Source organism: Lepidochelys kempii, chromosome 10 (assembly GCF_965140285.1).
Source record: "Lepidochelys kempii isolate rLepKem1 chromosome 10, rLepKem1.hap1, whole genome shotgun sequence".
Taxonomy (NCBI): Eukaryota; Metazoa; Chordata; order Testudines; family Cheloniidae; genus Lepidochelys; species Lepidochelys kempii.
This window is the reverse complement of record NC_136389.1, coordinates 22,454,456-22,477,716: the sequence shown is the minus strand read 5'-3', so window position 1 is coordinate 22,477,716 and position 23,261 is coordinate 22,454,456. Positions and strand designations below refer to the sequence as shown.

At 42.4% G+C, this 23,261-nt stretch overlaps 1 long non-coding RNA gene across 1 annotated transcript; it reads right to left on the bottom strand.

Moving 5' to 3' along the window:
* Window positions 1–3,273: 3,273 nt before the first annotated feature.
* On the bottom strand, window positions 3,274–21,909 carry LOC140918320 (uncharacterized). The gene is made up of 2 exons (XR_012161147.1): window positions 21,576–21,909; window positions 3,274–6,291 (listed from the first exon to the last, which is right to left on the bottom strand). It is a non-coding gene; the product is annotated as an uncharacterized LOC140918320 (long non-coding RNA).
* Window positions 21,910–23,261: the final 1,352 nt, after the last annotated feature.

Below are 23,261 nucleotides of genomic sequence, written 5' to 3'. Positions count from 1 at the left end.
GCGTAATGGTAGCATCTGAGCTGAACTGTAGGGTGTCTGGCATATTTATGAAATCCCATCACTACTTGTTCAGCATTGAAAAATAAGATTAATCACCATTTGGAGATGAATTGGGATGAGATGCAGACTAGAAAGGCTGCAGCTTGGCCTCAGAGGGATATCTGGTGCACCTGTGTTTGGAAAGTTATTTAAGACAGTTGGTTTTCCTTTAAAGAATGTTTGGGGAAGAGAGAGTGATTGGCAGGAGCACTGGGTTATTTTTCAGGCAAACAGCAAGTGTTTTAGATGTGTTCATGCTGGGTTGCTGCTCAGGTCTTGTGTATACTGGAGCTTTGAACTGTGTGGTATCACACAACCATTTTCAAGCACATTTCTTCCTAATGCAGTTTAGGATCTCCACTCTCCAGATTATCCACACTGGGATAATTTTGGTACATCCACACATGCTGTACTTCCCAACAGTGTTTGCAACTATGTATCATGGGACTTTTAGAAAGTTCTCTCAACCCAAGTAGTGATTCCTTGATGTGACTGATTGACAAAAAGGGTCAAACTTTTTTTAAGGAACCACTAGATCAGAGCACACTTCTTCTCTCTGAGAAACCACATACAATAGCGTATCCTAACTTCCAGTAGGGAAATACCATACGAGCTGCTCCTAGCTACCCATTTCCAAGAAACACACTTTGATCTTGACAGTGGTCAACAGCAATCTCAAAATGTTCATAGAAATCCATATAGAGCAAAAAAAGTTTCACCTCCAGCTTAAATGAAAACTTTGTAGATAGGGGAGAAAAATGTAGATGAACTAGTGTTATTTACTAATGCTGGTCAAACTTGACAAAGTGTATTCAGGATTCAAGCTTAAGGTTAATTTTGCACACTAATTAAATTAGTATCTTTGGAACTGATAAATAAGTAGATCCTCAAATTCTAAAATGAATGCATAAATTAATAACAGTGTGTGGTGAGATGTATGGAAACAAAACTGATTAGAGATAATGAGACAAACTCAAAATCTGTGGAAGCAGGTTCAATTTCAGTTACTTGAATGGACTTTTATGCTCTTTAGATTAGGTCAGAAATGGGTCCAAAATTTCTTCGTAGGAGGCTGAAACACAAAGAGACACACACACACACTTTTTTTTTTACTTTGTAGGTTATAAACAAAAGAGAGTGGCGGGGGGGGGGGGGGGGGGGGAGGGTTTCTCCCATAATTGTAACAGATGTCAGTTTCACCTACTGGGAAAATACTCTATTTGAAATGTTATAACTATGAAAGCTCCTACAGTTGCCAAAATAGTTTCACATTTGTAACATGAGGTTTACTAGCTTACTATATTCATGTGTTAACTTGAATTGTTTTGGATATGTACAATTAGAAATCATTACACAGGGTTTCAGTTGAACAATTTTTCCCAACAAGCTTAAACAAAATTGTTTCTAAATAGATTAGTTTATCAAAACCAATCTACTTGAAACTTATTTAGAGCTTTGGTTTTGATTCTTTTGTTTTGTTTGCACACTTGTTTTTGATTTGCTGCTTTTCTCAATCTCAGCTATGCCAAATTTGCAAGCAGAACTGTTCCTTCCCCCGCACCCTTTGGGTGTATGTACTAAACACAGTGCTTCTAGCAGCAATCAAAATGGAAATCTGTTGAACTCACAGCCTGCTATTCCCTAAAGAGCTGCTCTGCAGGCATTTCTCTTTCCCCTCATTTAAAATTTTTTGCATCTTTTTTTGCATCATTTTTTGCACAGTAAACACTGTGTGACACACACCAAATTTATCAATCTTTTTGTGTATTGTTCCCATTAATTCATGAGGTGTAACTTTCTTGTATTTTAATTCTGGATGGTGCACAAAGCCAACAAGAGGTGGGGTTGGCACAGAGAAAGCATTTCTGGCTTCAAACAATAACTGTATTCCAGGGAAAAATTGAAATGTTAAGTGTCAAAATCCAGCGTACAGCTTTCTTTGTGAAGAGCCTTTGTCCTATAACCTGATTTTAGTATATCATTCTCCATCACATATAGGTCATGAAACAACAGCAGTCACTGCTGAATCCATGCACCTCTCAACTTTTAACGCAACAACAGAAAAATCCAGAATTTCTAGTTACCTTTAGAGCAGTGGTTCCCAAACTAAGGGCGCCGCTTGTTCAGGGAAAGCCCCTGGCGGGCTGGGCCAGGCTGGTTTACCTGCCGCGTCCACAGGTTTGGCTGATCGCAGCTCCGAGTGACTGTGGTTCGCTGCTCCAGGCCAATGGAGGCTGCAGGAAGCAGCAGCCAGCATGTCCCTCAGCCTGCGCTGCTTCCTGCAGCCCCCACTGGCCTGGAGCGGCGAACCATGGCCACTGGGAGCTGCAATCAGCCGAACCTGCTGACACGGCAGGTAAACAAACCGTCCCGCCAGGGGCTTTCCCTCCACAAGCGGCGTCCCTAGTTTGGGAACCACTGCTTTAGGGGAAATTGGATATTTCAGTTATTTCAAATGTTACATATTTTTAAATCTAAATTTATGAAAATTCAATATTCTGATCCAAGCTGCAAAATTTGGATCCATATTTTGGTAATCCCAAATGGCCCTTGTTTGTTTCCATGTCTGCTTTTAACTTTGTTAGATAAACACAAGGTTATTCAGATAGGATGACTGACAAGCTGGGAGAGGGAGTGGTTTGGTAAAACTGGAAATCCTATTTTGTTTCAGTAAATCTTTTTCTGGTTTTCTTCTTTGTTCCTGACTTATTTTCTGTTTCCTCTCCACTTCTCCCTTTCTCCCACATGAAAAAAAAGTTACCAAATAAGTGAACAGTCATGGTCCTATGGAAATCAGACTTCTGCTATTAGCTTTAGTCAGTGCAGAACCAAACCTGAAAGCTATAATTATAACTATACAATTAAGCTATAACTAATTTAGTTTCCTTTTGGGATCTAGTTTCTCATCATGAAAGGATATTTCTATTTTCCCTGACTCTTTAAAATGATCTTTTCATATTTTGTGTAAGTTCAGTGCTTATGAAAAGCACTAGATCGACAGCCTTAGATACTGAAGTCTCCCATCCATAGGTTTCTCATGGCCATCCTGGGTCTCTTGGCTAAGATGTCCAGATCTAGTGTTTTGTGGATTTTTTTGCTGTTGACACGACTTGGAAACTTTACTGAGGTCACCAAATAGCCAACAGATAGTGACCACAGATTTCCACTAACAACTAACTACGTGAGAAAACTTCTGTACCCTGTTGCCAATTCTTTCAGCCATATAAATCCCAATATTTTAATTTTTTTTATTTAAAAAAAATGCAGTGTATTCTGATACATAGCAGAGGGGGGCCTGGCCTAATCCCACAATTTGAACACTTCATTAATTTTACAAGTTTTGTAAAATCTGAATTTCATGGCTCAATCCCAGTTGTACTAGGCAGCATTACAATAAATACTTAGTCCTAGCATAATCTAGAAAGCTGCACTTAAACTAAATGACTTTTGAGATCATATACTAACCATCTTCTTCTTCCCTTTCTTCTGTTAGCAGTCTAGTGTTACAACAAAAAATGTGTCATTACTTGGTTAATGATGTGTGTCTGATATTTACGATAATGAACTTTGTTAGACTTCAGGTCCAACATGGATTTTCATAACCCTTAAAACTAGCTTGTCATCTCTAATCAACATTCTGAGAAACTGGTAGACTACAGTAGGGACTTCAGTGGCTATTAATTGTAAAGGCAGTATCATCCTTTAAAAACTGTACTCAGAATTAAATTTGTCAATCAGCGGAGTTGACTGTCAGAATTCTGAATTCAGTAGGCAGATACCTTAATGTTACAGATAGCACAGAGTCCTGCCCACCGGACAGTGTACATTTGTTCCCTTCATAGTCCACAATTTTAAAATCAGTGCCATAATCTTTTCAGTTCCCTTTTGGTTTACCCATCTTTATTACTGCCCTACTTTATTATTGTGTAAAGGAAGAGGATTCCAGATAAGTTGCAGAAAGAGCTGATGGTTTCCAGATACTTATAAATACTCAAGACAGGAACCACTAATATAGAATTAAATACACCCTTGGGAAAACAAATCCCATAATGGATAGGAACAAGGCAAATATGTCATCAACATGAACAAAATTTATGGGACTGTGTGTAAATTAGGGATTCACTGATTGAAATGAGAATGGATCCTGGGCCTGCTCCAATGAGAGTTTGATAGTCTACATGCAAATCAAAGAAGGGCATAAGTGGTCACACTTTAGAAACGCACACAGTCTTGTAAATGTGGCCTGCTCTCAACAAAATGTCTTTGAATGATGCATCTGGTCTAGGGCTGGCGTTAGCCTCACTAGGGCCCAGGGCAGAAACTAAGGAGCAGGCCCCCATGGAAGGCATGTGCAATGGGGCGGAGCCAGCGCTGGTTGTGGAGGTGTTGACACTGACCCACATGCTGGGTGGCCCACTGAGGTGAGTTGGGGCTGAAGCATGCAATTTAGTTTTGTGTGGCCCTCTGTGGTGTTAGGCCTCAGGCAATTGCCCTGCTTGCCATGCCTTAAGGACAGCCCTGCTCTGGTCACTGACCGTTTGATTTGCAACCCAGGAAGATAAGACACTTGTCTGTTTACAAATGAATTCACCTCACATCCTCTCTATCATTAGTGTATCTGCAGCATTCATAGGCATCGACTTAGTGGGTGCCCCAGGGCTGGAGCACCCATGGGGGAAAAATGATGGTTGCTGAGCTCCCACTGGCAGCACCCCTATCAGCTTCCCCCCGGTGCCTCCCACTTGCCAGTGGGCCCCACAGATCAGCACCTCTCTCTCCCTCCCTGTGCTTCCTGCCCAGTGCAATCAGCTGTTTCATAGCATTCAGGAGGCTCTGGGGGAGGAGTGAGGCTGAGGCAAGCTCTGCGGAGGGGGCAAAACTGGTTGGGAAGAGGCAGGGCACAGTGGGGCCTTGGGGGAAGGGGTGGGGCGGGGGTGTGGCCTGAAGCAGAGCCAGGGGTCAAGCACCCCCCAGCATTTTGAAAAGTCAGCACGAGTGGCTGCATCCATTTCTTCTCCATAGTGTACTTTTTCCTCAAAGAAGGTGGTGGTTTACTTTTTTTTATTCTCCTGCGTAGAACTCTGAGACCTAAGCATCCCTAGTTATTTTAGATCTAGAGAGGGATCATAATGAATACAAGAAACAAACACACCTCCTCACCAGTTGAGTTCAGTGACAGTATCCACATGTGCAGATCTTTAGTTCTGAGATAAGTCAGTGCAACCTTTTTTCCCCTCATACTGTATCAAAATGCAAAGCCATCATATATGTGTAGGGGAAAAAAATGGTTATAAACAGTCTATATGCCTCTTTATATATTCTAGGAGATAAACCTGAAGTCCTGAAATCATTACTTGTGTGGCAAAAACCTGTGTATAACATTCCAGAAGCCCAGCTGGCTTAATCCCTGATGAAGTATATGTCCCAGCGGGAAGCTGTAGTAGAACAGGTGCCAATCTGCCAGTAATGTACTCACAACTGCAAGTCAGTGTCTGGCCACCTGAAAGCAGACAGGTTTGTCAAAAGGAATTTATTGTTGTGTGGGCGGTGAGACTAAAGAAACCTAAATGTGTCCCCTATTTACATTATTGCTGTTGCAGTTACTTTTGTCAGACCAGTCTGTAAAAGGCATTTCCCCAGCTGTGAAAGCCATAATGTGTCAGCCCAGCTGAGCCTGCCTCAGATATGTAATTTACTTTACCCTTTGTGCCTAGTGATGGTAACTAATCAAGGAGTTTTGTTAAATGATAGTTACTCTTGATGTCCCTACAATCATTTTAGATATCTGCTAATTTAGGGGCCCATTCATAGCTTCCTGAAATATTGACCTAATCAATTTTATTCTCATAAACAATCCAGCTCATAAACCATCCAAACCAACTTTTTTTAAGCTCAAATTTTTGAAACTTCTAGTACAAAGAAAGCCAGTTCATGTTTCTGAATGCATTGGAAACCCTCCTATTTCAAACAAGTTATCCAGAATACACTACATTCTTCTTTGAGTGCTGGTCCCGGTCTGTATTCCACTGTGGATACACAGGTGCTCTGTGTGCCTGAGACCACAGAACTCTTGAAAGTATGGTCCAGTGGTCTGTGCCTGAGCTGGTACTCTCCTCATGCTTTGTACCAAAGGTATGAGGGGTAGAGTGAACAGACCACCTTTTCAGTTCCTCCTTACTGCTGCATGACCTAAGTTGGAACCTCCAGTGTCCAAAGCTTCTCCTTTTCTCTTCAGCCTTCTGGTTTTCAAATCTGTAAATATTTCAAAATTTGTTAGTTTTGTCTTTAGTGTTAGTTTTATTAAACTAGTTAGTAGTTATGTTCCCCACCCAGGGAATCCCCTTCTGGCTCCCAGTACAGTACTGGGTCTTAAAAACTACCTCTCCTGCCTCTGCACTCTCTCAGTCAGCAGTGACACCTCAGCACTGCCTGTACCATCTTGGAGAAGTACATATATCTCCGAGGTGCAGTATTTGTCACTCCTTCTCTAGCCAGACCCAAAAGGCACAGGAATTCCAGCTTAAAAAAGCACCTCCAGGGAAAAGACTGAGGTCCCAGTCAGACCCAGACTGGGTCTAACTATCAGGCATCATCATAAAGGAGCGCACCTTCTAGCATGAGGCCTGACTCAGGAGCGACAGAGATTATGATTATGGACCCACTGTCAGAGTTTCATCAGAAGAGCAGGGAATGCTCTCATAAGCACAAGAGCAAATCCCCCTCTAAGTCCACTCCTAAGAGGATGGATTTCTCCGACTCCATCCAGGTTGGGCAAATCTTTGTACCCAGCTCCCAAAGACTTAGAACTTCCTAAATCCAAGGCCCATGATAAAAAGACATGTGAGCAAGGATCTGTAAGTACCAGGCTCTGCACCAGCAAAAAACACCGCCAGGGATATTGTCCAGGTCAGGAACCTTAACCACTGGTGGTACTGTCTTGACAGACCCATATGGGTCAGTCAACCCAGAGCCTTTATATACAAGTTTTATCTGTACAGGAAGACAGAACCCTACACAATCCAAGAAGAGTGGAGAGATACGCCTCTTTGGTGGACATCTGTGTTCTCCTGGATCTGCAATTTCTCCTGCTGTCAGGACTGTCACTTACCAGGGAGATTTTGACCTCAACAGAAGATATGCGCTAAGGGAGAGATCTATCCTCCAGCCCAATTAGCTGTCTGGTCTTTCCTTTGATGGAACCAACAGCTCCACCAATTCACCTGGATCTGGCCTTCTCATCATTGGGGGAAGCAGACATACCAGAGGAACTGTCATTGCCTTCTCTGTGGGAGATAGTTCAGACAGGAGATCAAGAGCTTCTTGGTACCAGCCTCCATCCAAATTAGGAAACCCCCCTCAGAACCAATGGTTCCCCATGTCTTGGGGACCTCCACAACCCAGCTGCAATCACTCCTGTTCGTACTATTCATGGTACCCATACACCTGATTTGCAGGGTCTGCGCTATCTAATAGGAGTCATATCACCTCCCATCCAAGAAAGCAACTAAAGCTTCCTCTTGACCATATAGAAGAGGAAGACTATGAGATGGACCTAAGAGTTTCAACAGTACCAACAAGGGTAACCTCATCTCCTGATGAGGCAGTCACTCCAGCTTTGCCATCCCCTCTGGATGATCACAAGCAATTCCAAGAGCTGCTATGCATGGTGCAGGTGAAGCTCCAAATCTCTGTAGAGGAGGTTCAGGACACAAAACACAAGCCCCTAGACACCCTGCAACCCACAGGCTCCAGCCAGATAACACTCCTAGTGAATGAACCGGCAAGAACTATATGGCATACACTGGCAACATATGTTCCTACCACCATGAGGGCTAAGAAGCATTACTTTGCTCTGGCAAAGGAAGCAGAGTACCACTTTACTGAACCAAACTCCCTAGTTGTTCAGGCTGCCACAGAAAGATCCAGGCAGCCACCCTCTTTGATGAGGAGGTTTACTTCCTCTAGCCTCCAGTCTAGAATACTGAACTATCAAGCATTGTTGGCTAAGTGTGATTTTTGTGAAGGATTCAAAATTCCTAGATTAAGGATAAATTACTTCAGCAGAACCAAGCTCAGTATCAGGTCCTTACTGATGAAGACAAGCTGGTGGGCCAGAACTTCACTGCAATCTGTGGTTGATGCAGCTGACACCACATCAAGGTCAATGACAACTGCCATTGTCATGCGACGGGAATCATGGGAAACACTGGGTTTTATCCAGGATTTCTAGAACATTGTGAAGGACTTGTCCTTCAATAAGGCCAACCTTTTCAGCAAAAAGATAGATGAGACTTTGTTTTCACTAAAGGACTCCAGAGCAACCCTCTGCTTCCTAGGTATACATACACCAGCACCAAAGAGAAAATACCACAAATATTCCTACAAACCAACGCCTATGGCTCAACCATTTTTACCACCAGCAATCTTATGAACCTCCTTCATAAAAGGGAGAAGGTGCAAGATTCACAATACCCTGCACTTTCCACATCAACCCAACCTAACCCATGCCAAAAGACATTTTTGATGGGATGCCCAGGAGTTGCTAACCACTGTTGATGCCATTTTCATGCAGTTCTCACACATCCTTTGGTGGCTGTCTAGCACTCTTGTCCCACAACTGAAGTGCTGGATCTCATCTATTCTAGCTATACCATCAAGTTTCTTTCCCCACTCTCTGTAAAGTCCCCTTCACTGACTCTCTTCAGGAACAATTGTCATGAGGTGATCCTCTTCCAGGAGGTAATCTTCTCCTGCAGCTGGGAGTGGTAGGGTTCTATTCTAAATATTTCCTAGTTCCCAAAAAGGAAGAGAGAGTAGAGACCCATTCTTTACATGCAATGACAACATTTTTTATTAGCAAACTAAAATTCCATATGGTTACCCTGGCATCAATAATACTGTCTTTGGAAAAGGGGACATAGTTCACAGCCCTCAATATGAAAGATGTATACTTTAACATGAACATTCATTATGCCCACAGAAAATTCCTCAGATTCATGGTGGGTCCTGACCACTGTCAATACAGGGTGCTTCCATTCAGTCTAGCAACAGCACCCAGGGTCTTCACCGTAGTGTTTCAAGTAGGAGTTGCACAGTTCAAAGGGAGTGGCTTCACCATCTTCCCGTTTAGGCACTCAGTGGCAGAACAAGCTTAGAAGCCTTTTCATCAACCTCATTATTGCTTCATCTTCTGTCATCCCTAGGAGTCTGTCTGAACATGGAAAAGTTTGTTGTCCTGACCCCAATGCAGACTACAGAATTGATAGGAGCAACTCTAAACTCAGTCTGATTGAGGGCTTATCTCCTAGTGGATTGATTTCACACCATATGCAGCCTGATATATACACCAGGTTGTGCATAACCTTCAAATATTGGTTCAGATTTGCCTCTCTCCTGGGGCACATGGTGTCATGTACTTACATCACACTGTTCACCAGGCTTCACCTCCATTGCCTGCAGGCTTGGCTCCAAACCAAGTAAGCACAGCATAAACACTAGAGTGACAGTTCCCACCAGTAAAAGGGTCTCACTAACGTGGTGGAAAGATTCTGGACAAGTGTGTATGAGTGTTCGTTCCTGTCCCCCACCCATGACAAGATGATAATTACAGATCCCTCTGATAGGCTGGGGAGCCCACATGGACAGTCACATGGCATTGAGCACTTGGATGCCCTGAGAAACAAGAATGCATGTAAATCTTCGGAACTTTGGGCAGTCCGAAAGAATTGCAAAACATTTCTATTATTCATCCAGTCTCATCATGTACTCAATGTCAAACAACATAACTGTATTCTAAACAAGCAGAGAAGAGTGAGACACATTCTCCTGTGTATAAAAGCAGTCACCTTATGCAACTGGTGTATCAAAAACCATATCACTCTATTGGCAAGTGTACCTTCCAGGAATACAAAATTCGCTGGCAGACTGCCTCAGAAGGCTATCCAATTAATTGGTGAGCAACATTTTCACTCAGTGGGAAAACCTCATTTGGGACCGGTTTGCCACACAGGCAAACAGGAAATGAAAGCTATTTTTCCAGGGTTGCTCAAGGAAAGCAGTCAGTGATGCTTTTCTACTGCATTTGTAAGATAATTTCAACTAAGCCTTCTCTCCCATCCCTGTACTATCTCATGGTCTACAGAAGATGCAACTGGACAGGGCTCAAGTCACCCTTAAATGGCCCAAATAATTCTGGTTTCCTAGTCTCCTGCAGATATTGTCCCACCCATTTATAAGCATTCAGTCCTTCCTGGATCTCTTGACCCAGGAGAGTGGTAGAGTCAGGCATCCCAACCTGGATGCACTTCATCTCATGACTTGGTAGTTGGATGGTCATCAAATCTAGATCATTCCTAGTCTGAAGCTGTGCATCCATTCTTAATGATAGCAGAATGGAGTACAGCAGAAAGTTAGCTATGTAAGTAAAAACATTTCTCTCTCTAGGCCCAGCAAAATCATATCTCCAGAAATACTGGATATTTCCACTATTTAAGACTGTCTTAGTTTCAAGATGACAGTCTTTCCCTTAGCTCTCTAGGGTTCATCTAGTAGCAGTCAGCACGTGCCACCTACCATCAGACAGTTACTCTAGCTTTACTCACCCAGTGATGGCCAGATTCTTGAGAGGTCTGATGAGAACCTTTCTATGGTTAAGGAAACCAAGATTGGACTGGGATCTTAACCTAATGCTTTGGTACTCACTAAGCCACCCTTTGAACCTCTGGCTCCAATGATCTGTATCCCTCCGGTCAGTGAAGGTTGCCTTTGGTGCCATCACCTTGGCCAGGTGGGCTGGCAAATTTGGGGCTCTAATGAATGGCTGATCCACCATATACAGTATTCCATAACAACAGTCTCACTTACGACTACATCCAAAAATCACTCCTAAGATAATTTCAGATTTTCACATAAACAGTCAATTCACTTACCTGTATTTTCCCCTCGACATGCAACAAACATTAGCATTTCACCTGCAAAGAACTAGATCAATCAGAAAATCACCTAGACTGTTTGTTGCTGTAGCAGAAAAAGTCCAAGGTCTAGCTATTTCATCTCAGAGGATCTCTTAAGAGGATCTCTGGCTGTATCCTGCTCTGTTATCGATTGACAGATCTCCCTCCTCCAGACAGGGTAAGGGCTCATTCAACGAGGCCACAAACAGCCACAGTGGCATCACTCCAACAGGTGCCCATACCTTGACATTTGCAGGGCAGCTACTTGGAGTTCTATCCACACATTCTCAAGACATTATGCCTGGGTCCAGGACTCCTCCACAAATGTGTCCTGTGGGGCAGCAGTTGTATGAGTAGCTGTACCACGTGCATGCTCTCACTCTCCTCCTCTCAGTCACCCTAAGTGAAATACACACTGGGACCAGCACTTGAAGAGGAACGGGAAGTTAATTATTTTATTGTAACTGAAGTTCTTCAAGATTTGTTGTCCCTATCTGTATTCTACTACCTGCCCTCCTTCCTCTCTTGGCAAGATTCATGGCAGAGAAGGAACCAAAGAGGTCATCAGTCCACCTCTCCTTTTATCCCCATGGTGCAGAGTATGAGGAGAGCAGGAGCACCGGCATGAACCAAAGAACATTGCCTGCAAGAATTCTCCAGTCTCATGAAATGCACACATGCCCACAGTGGAATACAGATAGGAACCACATATCTCAAAGAATTCCTGTGACAATAAGGTAATTAACTTCCCTTTTATGCTGCCTTTCATTCAGCCACTAGACTCCTTAACATAATTGTATGTGGATTCCACCACTGAAAAGGCTCAAGATTTTAATCTTTACCCAGTTTTTGTACTGTAGTGTTTTAATTAATATGGATACAATTACTACTGAAAAAGGTAAAATGCATCACATGTAATCTTACAAAGGCCTCATAGCAATCCTTCAGATTTATTTATATTAAAAAGGGACATTTGGTACAGTACCACAAAAGCACAATTGCATTCAGCTGGCTGAATGCAAAAGAAGGGGAAGTCTCTCAGAATCATAGTCTGTTTGAATATAGTATTTGTATCTCCCACAAGAAAGTGATAGGAGCTGGAACCACATGATTTCCATAGGTTTCAAAGTAACAGCCGTGTTACTCTGTATTTGCAAAAAGAAAAGGAGTACTCGTGGCACCTTAGAGACTATCCAATTTATTTGAGCATAAGCTTTCGTGAGCTACAGCTCACTTCATCAGATGCATTCAGTGGAAAATACAGTGGGAAGATTTATAGAGAACATGAAACAATGGGTGTTACCATACACACTGCAATGAGAGTGATTACTTAAGGCAAGCTATCACCAGCAGGAGAGCTGGGGGACTGTGTGTGTGTGTGGGGGGGTGCCGCCTTTTGTTGTGATAATCAAAGTGGGCTATTTCCAGCAGTTGACAAGAACATCAGAGGAAAAGTAAAACTATTTCCCCATGTTTATTGCCCCCCCTCAACCCCCTCACTGTTCCTCTGATGTTCTTGTCAACTGCTGGAAATGGCCCACTTTGATTATCACTACAAAAGGCTCCCCCTCCCCCCGCTCTCCTGCTGGTGATAGCTCGCCTTAAGTGATCACTCTCATTGCAGTGTGAATGTAACACCCATTGTTTCATGTTCTCTATGTATATAAATCTTCCCACTGTATTTTCCACTGAATGCATCTGATGAAGTGGCTGTAGCTCACGAAAGCTTATGCTCAAATAAATTGGTTAGTCTCTAAGGTGCCACAATTACTCCTTTTCTTTTTATGATTTTCATAGAAATTTTTTCATGTGAGAAGAGAGGGAACCTGTAGTACTGTATTTCCTACTTTGAGAGATTGACTTTGCAATATTAATGTGCTTTTAATGTAGGGGTTTTTGAGTGTGAGTGTGTGAAAAATATATATAGTTCATACTTCCAGGATGCATTTGTTCATTCGTGCAACTAAAAGTGATCCTTTGTTTATAAAGATAAACATTGAGAGGCTTAGTCCCGTTGTGATGACCAATATATGTCACTGAGGTGTCTACAACATTTCAAAATTCATTATTGCTAGAATACTTCTTGTCTCAGTACAAAACACTGGTTTGATACTTCCAGAGTAAATAAAGGAATGCTTGTTTTTGCTTACATTTATACAAACTGATTTTTTTTTACGTATTGTGATTTTTTGTGTGTGTGAAATGAAAGTTATAAGCAATGTGAACAATTATATTCATATAAATACATTGATATTTAAGCTCAAATATGTATTTATTGCTTTCAGCATTCATCTTGATTTAATTTGAGTTCGTGATTTTAATTGCTGTAAAATTCTTACACTTTACTTTGGAAAGCTGTAATCATTTTGTAAGGAGGTGAGATAAAGGCTCTATGGTTTGCTGGTCTTAAAAGGGCTTTGCTTAGTATGAATGTGTTTAATATAAAAGTTTGCTTACATTACTTCAAAGTTTGCAAGGTCACTGGATTCATGTTTATAGAACTGTATGTTAAAGTCAATGAAGGCATTAAATCTGTGTGTGTGCGCGCGCGCACAAAAGAGGATTAAGGCAGCAAGTACAATGAAGTCCCGGTTAAGTTGTAAATATAATTGTTAATTGGATTCCCACTCCTAATTCTCCCTGACTAAAGCAAATGGCATTTGGTATGCTCTGGCAAATGAGGTGTAAAAATATAATTAGGAAGGCCAAAAAAGAATTTGAAGAAGAGCTAGCCAAAGACTCAAAAAGTAAAAGCAGGGGTTTTTTTGTTTTTGTTTTTTTAAGTACATCAGAAGCGAGGAGCCTGCTAAACAACCAGTGGGGCCACTGGATAAGATGCTAAAGGAGCACTCAAGGACGATAAGACCACTACAGAGAAACTAAATGAATTGTTTGCATCGGTCTTCCTGGCTGAGGATGTGAGGGAGATTCCCACACCTGAGCCACTCTTTTTAGGTGACAAATCTGAGGAACTGTTTCAGATTGAGTTGGTGTCATTAGAAGAGGTTTTGAAACAAATTGATAAATTAAACAGTAATAAGTCACCAGGACCAGATAGGTTTCAGAACTCTTGGGTGAATACTATCGTTTAAATCCATTTCTGTACCAAATGACTGAGTAATGCTCTCAAGTTGCAGTGGGGGAGGTTTAGGTTGGATATTAGGAAAAACTTTCACCAGGAGGGTGGAGAAGCACTGGAATGCGTTACCTACAGAGGTGGAGGAATCTCCTTCCTTTGAGGTTTTTAAGGTCAGGCTTGACAAAACCCTGGCTGGGTTGACTTAGTTGGGGATTGGTCCTGCTTTGAGCAGGGGGTTGGACTAGATGACCTCCTGAGGTCCCTTCCAACCCAGCTGTTCTAGGATTCTATGACTGGAGGATAGCTAATATGACACTAATTTTTAAAAAGGGCTCCAGAGGTGATCCTGGCAATTACAGGGCGGTAAGCCTGACTTCAGTACTGTGCAAACTGGTTGAAACTATAGTAAAGAACAGAATTGTCAGACATGGATGAACATGATTTGTTGGGATAGAGTCAACATGTTTTTTGTAAAGGGAAATCATGCCTTACCAATCTACTAAAATTTTTTCAGGGGGTCAACAAGCATGTGGACAAGGGGGAATCCAGTGGATACAGCATACTTAGTTTTTCAGAAAGTCTTCGACAAGGTCCATCAGCAAAGGCTCTTAAGCAAAGTTAGCTGTCATGGGATAAGAGGGAAGATCCTCTCATGGATCAGTAACTGGTTAAAAGACAGGAAACAAAGGGTAGGAACAAATTATCAGTTTTCAAAATGAAGACATGTAAATAGTGGTGTCCCCCAGGGGTCTGTACTGGGACCAGTACTACTCTACATATTCATAAGTGATCTGGAAAAAAGGGGTAAATGGTGAGGTGGAAACATTTGCAGATACAAAACTACTCAAGATAGTTAAGTCCAAAGCCGACTGTGAAGAGTTACAAAGGGATCTCACAAAACTGGGTGACAAAATGGCAGATGAAATTCAATGTTGATAAGTGCAAAGTAATGCACATTGGAAAACATAATCCCAACTAAAAGAACAGGAGTACTCGTGGCACCTTAGCGACTAACAAATTTGAGCATAAGCTTTCATGGGCTACAGCCCACTTCATCAGATGCATGCAGTGGAAAATAGAGTAGGAAGATTTTATATACACAGAACATGAAACAATGGGTGTGTTACACACTGCAACGAGAGCGATCAGGTAAGGTGAGCTATTACCAGCAGGAGAGAAAAAACCTTTTGTAGTGATAATCAAGATGGGCATTTCCAGCAGTTGACAAGAACGTGTGAGGAACAGTAGGGGGGAACAAACAAACATGGGGAAATAGTTTTACTTTGTGTAATGACACATCCATTCCCAGTCTTTATTCAAGCCTAATTTAATCATTCTCTACCCATCTTTCCAGTTCTGCATAGAGGCGCCTCGGCTAGTTGAGAGCCATGAGAGGAAACTTTAAAATCCCTTTCATGGGAGTTCAATTGCTCACCAGAATAGCCCTGCAATGCAAACGGATTCTACCCACCTTGAAGACCTGGTTGTGCAAACAGGCCTCTTCAGTGCATTGACTGCTAAGGGCCAAGTGTAAAGTTGCTAAAGCATGTGTGCAGGCTCAGGCACGTGTTGTATGCCCAGCATAAGCCACCCAAAAATTTGTTGCATAAAGACTGGGATACATTCTTTTTGCAGATACAGACTAACATGGCTGCTACTCTGGGATTATGACAGGTTTCAACTATACATATAAAATGATACGGTCTAAATTATCTGTTACCACTCAAGAAAGATCTTGGAGTCAATGTGAATAGTTCTCTGAAAACATCCACTCAATGTGCAATGGCAGTCAAAAAAATCTAACACTGCTGGGAATAATTAAGAAAGGGATAGATAAGATGGAAAATATCAGATTGCCTCTATATAAATCCATGGTATGCCCAGATCTTGAATACTGCATGCAGATGTGGTCGCCCCATCTCAAAAAAGATGTATTGAAATTATAAAGGTACAGAAAAGGGCAGCAAAAATGATTAGGGGTATGGAACAGCTTCCATATGAAGAGAGATTATTAAGACTGGGACTTTTCAGCTTGGAAAAGAGACGTCGCAGTTGTGGGGGGGAAGGGTGATATGATAGAGGTCTGTAAAAATCATGACTGGTGTGGAGAAATTAATAAGGAAATGTTATTTACTCCTTCTCATAACACAAGAGCTAGGGATCACCAAATGAAATCAGTAGGCAGCAGATTTAAAACAAACAAAAGAAAGTATTTCTTCATTCAATGCACAGTCAACCTGTGGAACTCTTTGCCAGACAATGTTGTGAAGGCCAAGACTATAACAGGGTTCAAGAAAGAACTAGATAAATTCATGCAGGATAGGCCCATCAATGGCTATTAGCCAGGACAGGTAGGAATGGCGTCCCTAGCCTGTTTGCTAGAAGCTGGGAATGGGTGACAGGGGATAGTTCACTTGATGATTACCTGTTCTGTTCATTCCCTCTGGGGCACCTGGCATTGGCCACTGTCCAATGAAGGGTTTTTAGCCCACAAAAGCTTATGCCCAAATAAATTTGTTGGTCTAGGGTGCCACAAGTACTCCTCGGGTTTTTTGCTGATACAGACTAACACAGCTACCACTCTGAAACCTGTTGGAAGATAGGATACCATACTAGATGACCTTTGGTCTGACCCAGTATGGCCGATCTTATGTTCTGCAGAGGATCAGCACTATAGTCTCTCTCCATGGAATGCAGATGTTCTATGTTGAAATGGCTAGCTAGTCAGATTTTTAGGGATCACCTACAGTTGTTCTACACCAAGAAAGAATTGTCTATGTCTACTGGATCTAATTTTAATAATCCTCCTCTGTAGCAGGAGCAGTGTTTGAGCCTGAGCTGCTTTGCTCTCACTTTCCCTTCCCCATCACACTAGAGTCACTTGGAGACTCAGTGCTTTTGCCCAACCGGGAATCCTGGGGAAGAGGTTATTCTGGCTGGAATTAAATGTACGAGGTACCACCTGCTGCAAGTTTTTATTCTTATTAGTTCTGCAGTGGTTCTTAAGTTTAGTCCTTTGATAGCTCATTCCACTCAGGGGCAAGGAAGGGACACTGATAGCTCCCATAGAGATGCCAAATACTATCACTCTTTGTTTCCTCAGACTGCCATTATAATGTGCACATTGCTCTTAGCTGGCATCTTTATGTGCTTGTCCAGTGCCAAAGTGAGTTCCAGGCTTACCACTGGGCTCATTCCTTTATTATAGGAGGAGCTAACAACCCGTATACTTACTATTATAAAGGATTCTTGTGATTTTTTTTTTAAAAGCTCGAATGCTTCTATTGTTTGTAACTGGCATTTGAAATTTGGCAGGGTGAAAGCCCTTGGGCTAACGAAATACCTTTTCTTTGCCCCACGAAATTCCATTTAGATTTTTCTGAGATTAAACTGCTCAGAAAAAAATCACCATTTTCCTTCCATTTCCATGCTTTAGGAAAATGTATGCCAAAGTAATAATTACATGATTTTCTAAAAAAAACAAGAAAAAATAAATAAAAAAAATCTGAGGTCTCATCACACAAACATTTAGTTCATGGAAAGCAGGGGGCGTGAATATACTCCATACTAGCCTGCAGCAGACTGCCTGTGTAGATCCTGCTGAAGTACATTAACAGTTTAACGAGCTTTGATCTAATCTTGTTTCAAAGAGAACTAGATCAAAATTCATTAACGAACTCCTAATGTGTGTCAACAGTGTCTATGGAGACAATTAGTCTGGGGTAGGCTATTGTGGGGTAGATTGCTGTGAACTGAATGTTCATGTAGAAAAGCCCTGAAATTGTCACAGGAGTGCTTTATACAGGAGAGAGAGCTCTTCATACATAATTAATAGATGAGGTGGTAGTCGATTGCACACAAGAAAAATATGGCATAATTCCTGTGTTTTGTAGGACCAATAAAGTATGGTGGTGTGCACTACAAATGTGGTCCTGTTTTTGCAGATCTTAACAAGGAACACTTACCAGGGCCCACACCACCACTAAAGCAGCAGCAGTTACTGCACTGTAAACACCTGTGAACTTTTGGAGGAGCGGTAGTGGGGTCTGGATGGTAGACTAACCTTTCTTGACCCAGTATTTGGCTCCACCAACCCATCTGCTTCTCTGCGGGCACCATATGGTACTCCTGAGGTTTTTCAAGTCCTGCTGTCCCCTGACCCACCCTCTGGACCTAGTAAGCCATTTCCTCCCACGCCACCCCAGGATAACTGCTTTCTCCTGCTGCCAGCTAATGTTCTGTAGCTCAAGTGGTAGAATTCTGTGATGCATTCCTGAAGGTTCAAGGTTGAAATCCTGCTCATGAGGCATGACCTGGGGCGTGAGGGGTTGTTACAGTTGCACATAATAGAATTTGGTTTGGGTTTTTTATTTATTAAAAAACAAAACAAAAACCACACCTCAAAATTGCCTACAAAAATCCTAAACTAAAAGAAAGTTACATTATTCTGGAAAAAGAAAAGGAGGACTTGTGGCACCTTAGAGACTAACCAATTTATTTGAGCATGAGCTTTCGTGAGCTACAGCTCACTTCATCAGATGTTTACCGTGGAAACTGCAGCAGACTTTATATACACACAGAAATCATGAAACAATACCTCCTCCCACCCCACTGTCCTGCTGGTAATAGCTTATCTAAAGTGATCAACAGGTGGGCCATTTCCAGCACAAATCCAGGTTTTCTCACCCTCCACCCCCCCCCCCCCCACAAATTCACTCTCCTGCTGGTGCTAGCCCATCCAAAGTGACAACTCTTTACATAATCAAGTCGGGCTATTTCCTGCATAGATCAAGGTTTTCTCACATCCCCCCCACCCCCATACACACACAAACTCACTCTCCTGCTGGTAATAGCTCATCTAAACTGACCATTCTCCAGGTTTAAATCCAAGTTAAACCAGAACATCTGGGGGGGGGGGTAGGAAAAAACAAGAGGAAACAGGCTACCTTGCAGTCTCTGGGAGTGGCTAAGTCATTATGCAAGGTAGCCTGTTTCCTCTTGTTTTTTCCTACCCCCCCCCCCAGATGTTCTGGTTTAACTTGGATTTAAACCTGGAGAATGGTCAGTTTAGATGAGCTATTACCAGCAGGAGAGTGAGTTTGTGTGTGTATGGGGGTGGGGGGGATGTGAGAAAACCTTGATCTATGCAGGAAATAGCCCGACTTGATTATGTAAAGAGTTGTCACTTTGGATGGGCTAGCACCAGCAGGAGAGTGAATTTGTGGGGGGGGGTGGAGGGTGAGAAAACCTGGATTTGTGCTGGAAATGGCCCACCTGTTGATCACTTTAGATAAGCTATTACCAGCAGGACAGTGGGGTGGGAGGAGGTATTGTTTCATGATTTCTGTGTGTATATAAAGTCTGCTGCAGTTTCCACGGTAAACATCTGATGAAGTGAGCTGTAGCTCACGAAAGCTCATGCTCAAATAAATTGGTTAGTCTCTAAGGTGCCACAAGTCCTCCTTTTCTTTTTGCGAATACAGACTAACACGGCTGTTCCTCTGAAACCTGTCATTATTCTGGAAGGTGTTAATGGCTGTCATCAAGCAGGTCTTTGGTCTACAGGCAGTCACAGATCTTGTTAAAGATGATAAGTTTGCTAGCCATATAACAGTTTTTATAGGTTCTTGATCCATGTTCCCTTCCTCCCATTTCCCCTCTCTTTCTATCTGAAGCACTCTCAGCAGTCTGGCCTTGGGATTGCCCGTCACATGGAGAACGGAGATTTTACTCAGAAAGCAATTGTGATAAAGTGATCTCACTGTAGATATTAACAGTTTTTTCATTAGCTTTGAATTCTGCCACTTGCATGCAGTTGCATTTTCTACAAGCTCAATGGCAGGGTTTTTGTAAGTTTGCTCTGTCATGAGTTTTTTGAGACAGTTTAAAATTCAGTGAAGGAGGAATGCACTGAGAGGAAATGGTAACAAGAGTTAAAGAGGCTTGTGCGTTAAAGTTTGGTAATGAGACAGAAATTAGTTAAACCTTGTAAAGGAGCAGACTCACCCCTGCAGCACCTCCTGTTGGTCATCCTTGGGAATTAGCTCACCAGCTGCTGGAGCACCCTCTGCAGGCCACCACAGCTCTGGCCCCCCTGTCTCTCACAGACCCCGGTGCCCCTTTGTCTGGGGTGCTGCCCCTCTGGCAGTAACCCTATACTCTGCCTCTGGGTCTTCCCTTCCTGGGGAACCCCCAACCCACTATCTCCACTTCACCTCAGCCTTGGCTTCTTAACCTCAGCCTTAACCTTCACCTCAGCCTTAACCATACTCCCTGGGCAGACTGCAGCATATCAGCCACTCATCACAGGTGAAGGGGTTTGGACTTGCTGCCTCTGCCTATCTATGGCTGCCTCTGCAATCCCCATACCTAATAAACCTTCCCAGGCCTGCAGCCTGGGGCTTTCCTAGGCCAGAGCTCCCCAGCCCTGCTCCAAACTGGGTCCTCTATTCAGGTCTCTGCAACCAGGTCCCTCCCTCTCAGAGCTAGAGAGAGAGAGTCTGTTTGCTTCTGGCTCCCTGCCCACTTATAAGGGCCAGCTGAGCCCTAACTGTGGCGTGGCCCCAACTGAGTCTGCTTCCCACTCAGCCTGGGCTGTTCTCCTAACCCTCCAGCCCTCTCCAAGGGCTTGTTCCAACCCTGTCAGGGCTGGAGTGGGTAACACCCCACTACAAACCAGTACCTGGAATTAACATCTCCATTCTAGCAGGTGCATCATAGCAAGCAACTTGTATGGTGAAAATACCAGCCCTATGGCTAGGGTCTCAGGCAGAAAAAATTGGGCCAACTTTAGATCTTGCTGAAGCACAGTTTGGCTGTACTTATGTGGCTCTATTTTTATTAATGTGCTTGATTGAAATTCTTAAGACAGAGCCAGTTCCTGCAGAATTTTTTTTCACAGAATGGCTTTTGATGGTCATGATTCACCAGTATGGAAATTAATCAGAGCTTGGAAGAATACTGCATGATGGTTTGCCAACTCTTTGAAGTGCATGACAGTCAAAGCTCTTTGGCTATAGTTTAAATTGAACACTGTGCTAATGTGTGATTTCCAACGTTTCTGCTTATGATTCTTAAAAAAAAAAGTAGTAGGAAGGCAGTACATGCCAACATACTCTGATGGTCTTAGTCTCAAGTGTACATTGTAAATGCAGAACAATGAGGAGGAGCAGAAACCTGTTTAGGAATACATGGAAAATGCAAACTAATGCTCCTTAAAGTAACAAGCAGTTAAGTACAACTGAGGAGGAAAAAAGGTCAATAACTCAAGATATTGAAACTGTAACCCGGGGTTCTTTCAACCCAAAGCTCTTGGTAACTTTTACTCTATGCGAGGTGGTGTCAGGAAATAAATCGGGAGACACGGCTGTCCGACCGATAGATGGCTGGCACGAACAGGACAACACAAGAGTGCTTTCACTTAAAGCTAAACTTTACTTAGTCTCAAGCACTTATACACATGTCTGCAATAGGTTAGTAAAACACTCCCAACCCTTGATAATTACCAAAGCTGAGTGTGGCTCTCGAGTGGTACAGCAGCAGCCCGTCTGCTAGTGGGGAACACAAGATGCATCCAGAGGGAGAGTCCAGTCCTAAAGAGTCTCCCTACCTCAAACTTTTTCCCCTTATTTATACATTAGTAATAGAATGACATGTAGCTTAAAGCAAATTTGTTAAGTAAGCAGTTTCAATGGTCAAGTGAGAGGTTCCTTCTGATTATCGATTAACCAGGTATGGGTTTTTCCAGAGTTTGCAGCCTTGAGGCCCCAATAGACATTCCTGGGGCACATCCTGCTCTTCTAAGATGCATGTATCAGCAACTTCAACACAATTCTTATCAGGAAGGATACGGGGTCAAGCTGCCCTCTCTGTGGCTGGCACGCGCACGCGCACACACACACACACACACACACCCACCCACCCACCCCCGCCTTGGTTAAACTGAGACTGCTGAATTGCCTAAAAAATTTACAGCCTGCTGACTTGGCTGTTTTTAGCAATAAGCTATAGTGGTTTTAGGCACTTTACTGGTTCGAAAAGTCTCCCCGTACAAAACAACATCCTTGTAAACTAATCATGGAACTATTACTTCTCCTACATATCTGACTCACTAGGTGCCTGCAAAGACTTCAGAACTGGAGTTTGGTAGCTAATTTATTATCTTACAGGTTTCAGAGTAGCAGCCGTGTAAGTCTGTATTCGCAAAAAGAAAAGGAGGACTTGTGGCACCATTTGTTAGTCTCTAAGGTGCCACAAGTACTCCTTTTCTTTTTTTTATCTTACAGTATTTCTAAGGCATTGCAGAAACTGCAAAACATTAGGAGAAACCATCATCATCATCATCACAGAAAAAGATTTTTTTCTCTACAATGTTGGGATAAAAATGTAAGTAAAAAGAAACTTAGAATAGGAGAATTTTAAAAATGAGAATGTTACCAATGAAAGATACAAAATTTGAAACAGTTACTTAAACAAATTGACAATAAAGATGTTTTTCTAGGTATAATCATTGTTTCTTAAGATTTTTTACTGAAACACTGCAAAACCTTTGGATTATTTTAAAGCTGCCAAATGGGCATGTAGTCGTCAAGCATAGTCAGAAAAAATAGTAATGGTCAATTTTCAGAGATGTTTTCTTAACATTTTGAGTATTTGACCTTTTTTCTAAAGTGTAGTCAACTACTTGCCACTGAGGGAAAGAAAAGAAGGAAAGAACAAGGTTGGGGGAGGAGCGTTTGGGTTTTTGTGGGGGTGGAGAGGGTTCTTGTAGACACTTGGATCTAATTCAAGCCAATTCTATACAGACGTCCTTTATAATACATAAATGGATAGTTTTTAAGACCAGAAGAGACTGTTATGATAATCTAGTACTATCTCCTTAACACAGAATTTCATCCAATGATTCTGGCACTTAGCCAACATGATGATTGTTATTAATCATGTTTATTATGGTAGTGCCTAAGGACCAACCAAGAATGGGGACCCATTGTGTGAAGCACTGTACAAACACAAAAAGAAAAGGAGGACTTGTGGCACAGAGGAAGTGAGCTGTAGCTCACGAAAGCTTATGCTCTAATAAATTGGTTAGTCTCTAAGGTGCCACAAGTCCTCCTTTTCTTTTTGCGAATACAGACTAACACGGCTGTTACTCTGAAACCTGTACAAACACAGAGTTTGACAATCCTTGCTCT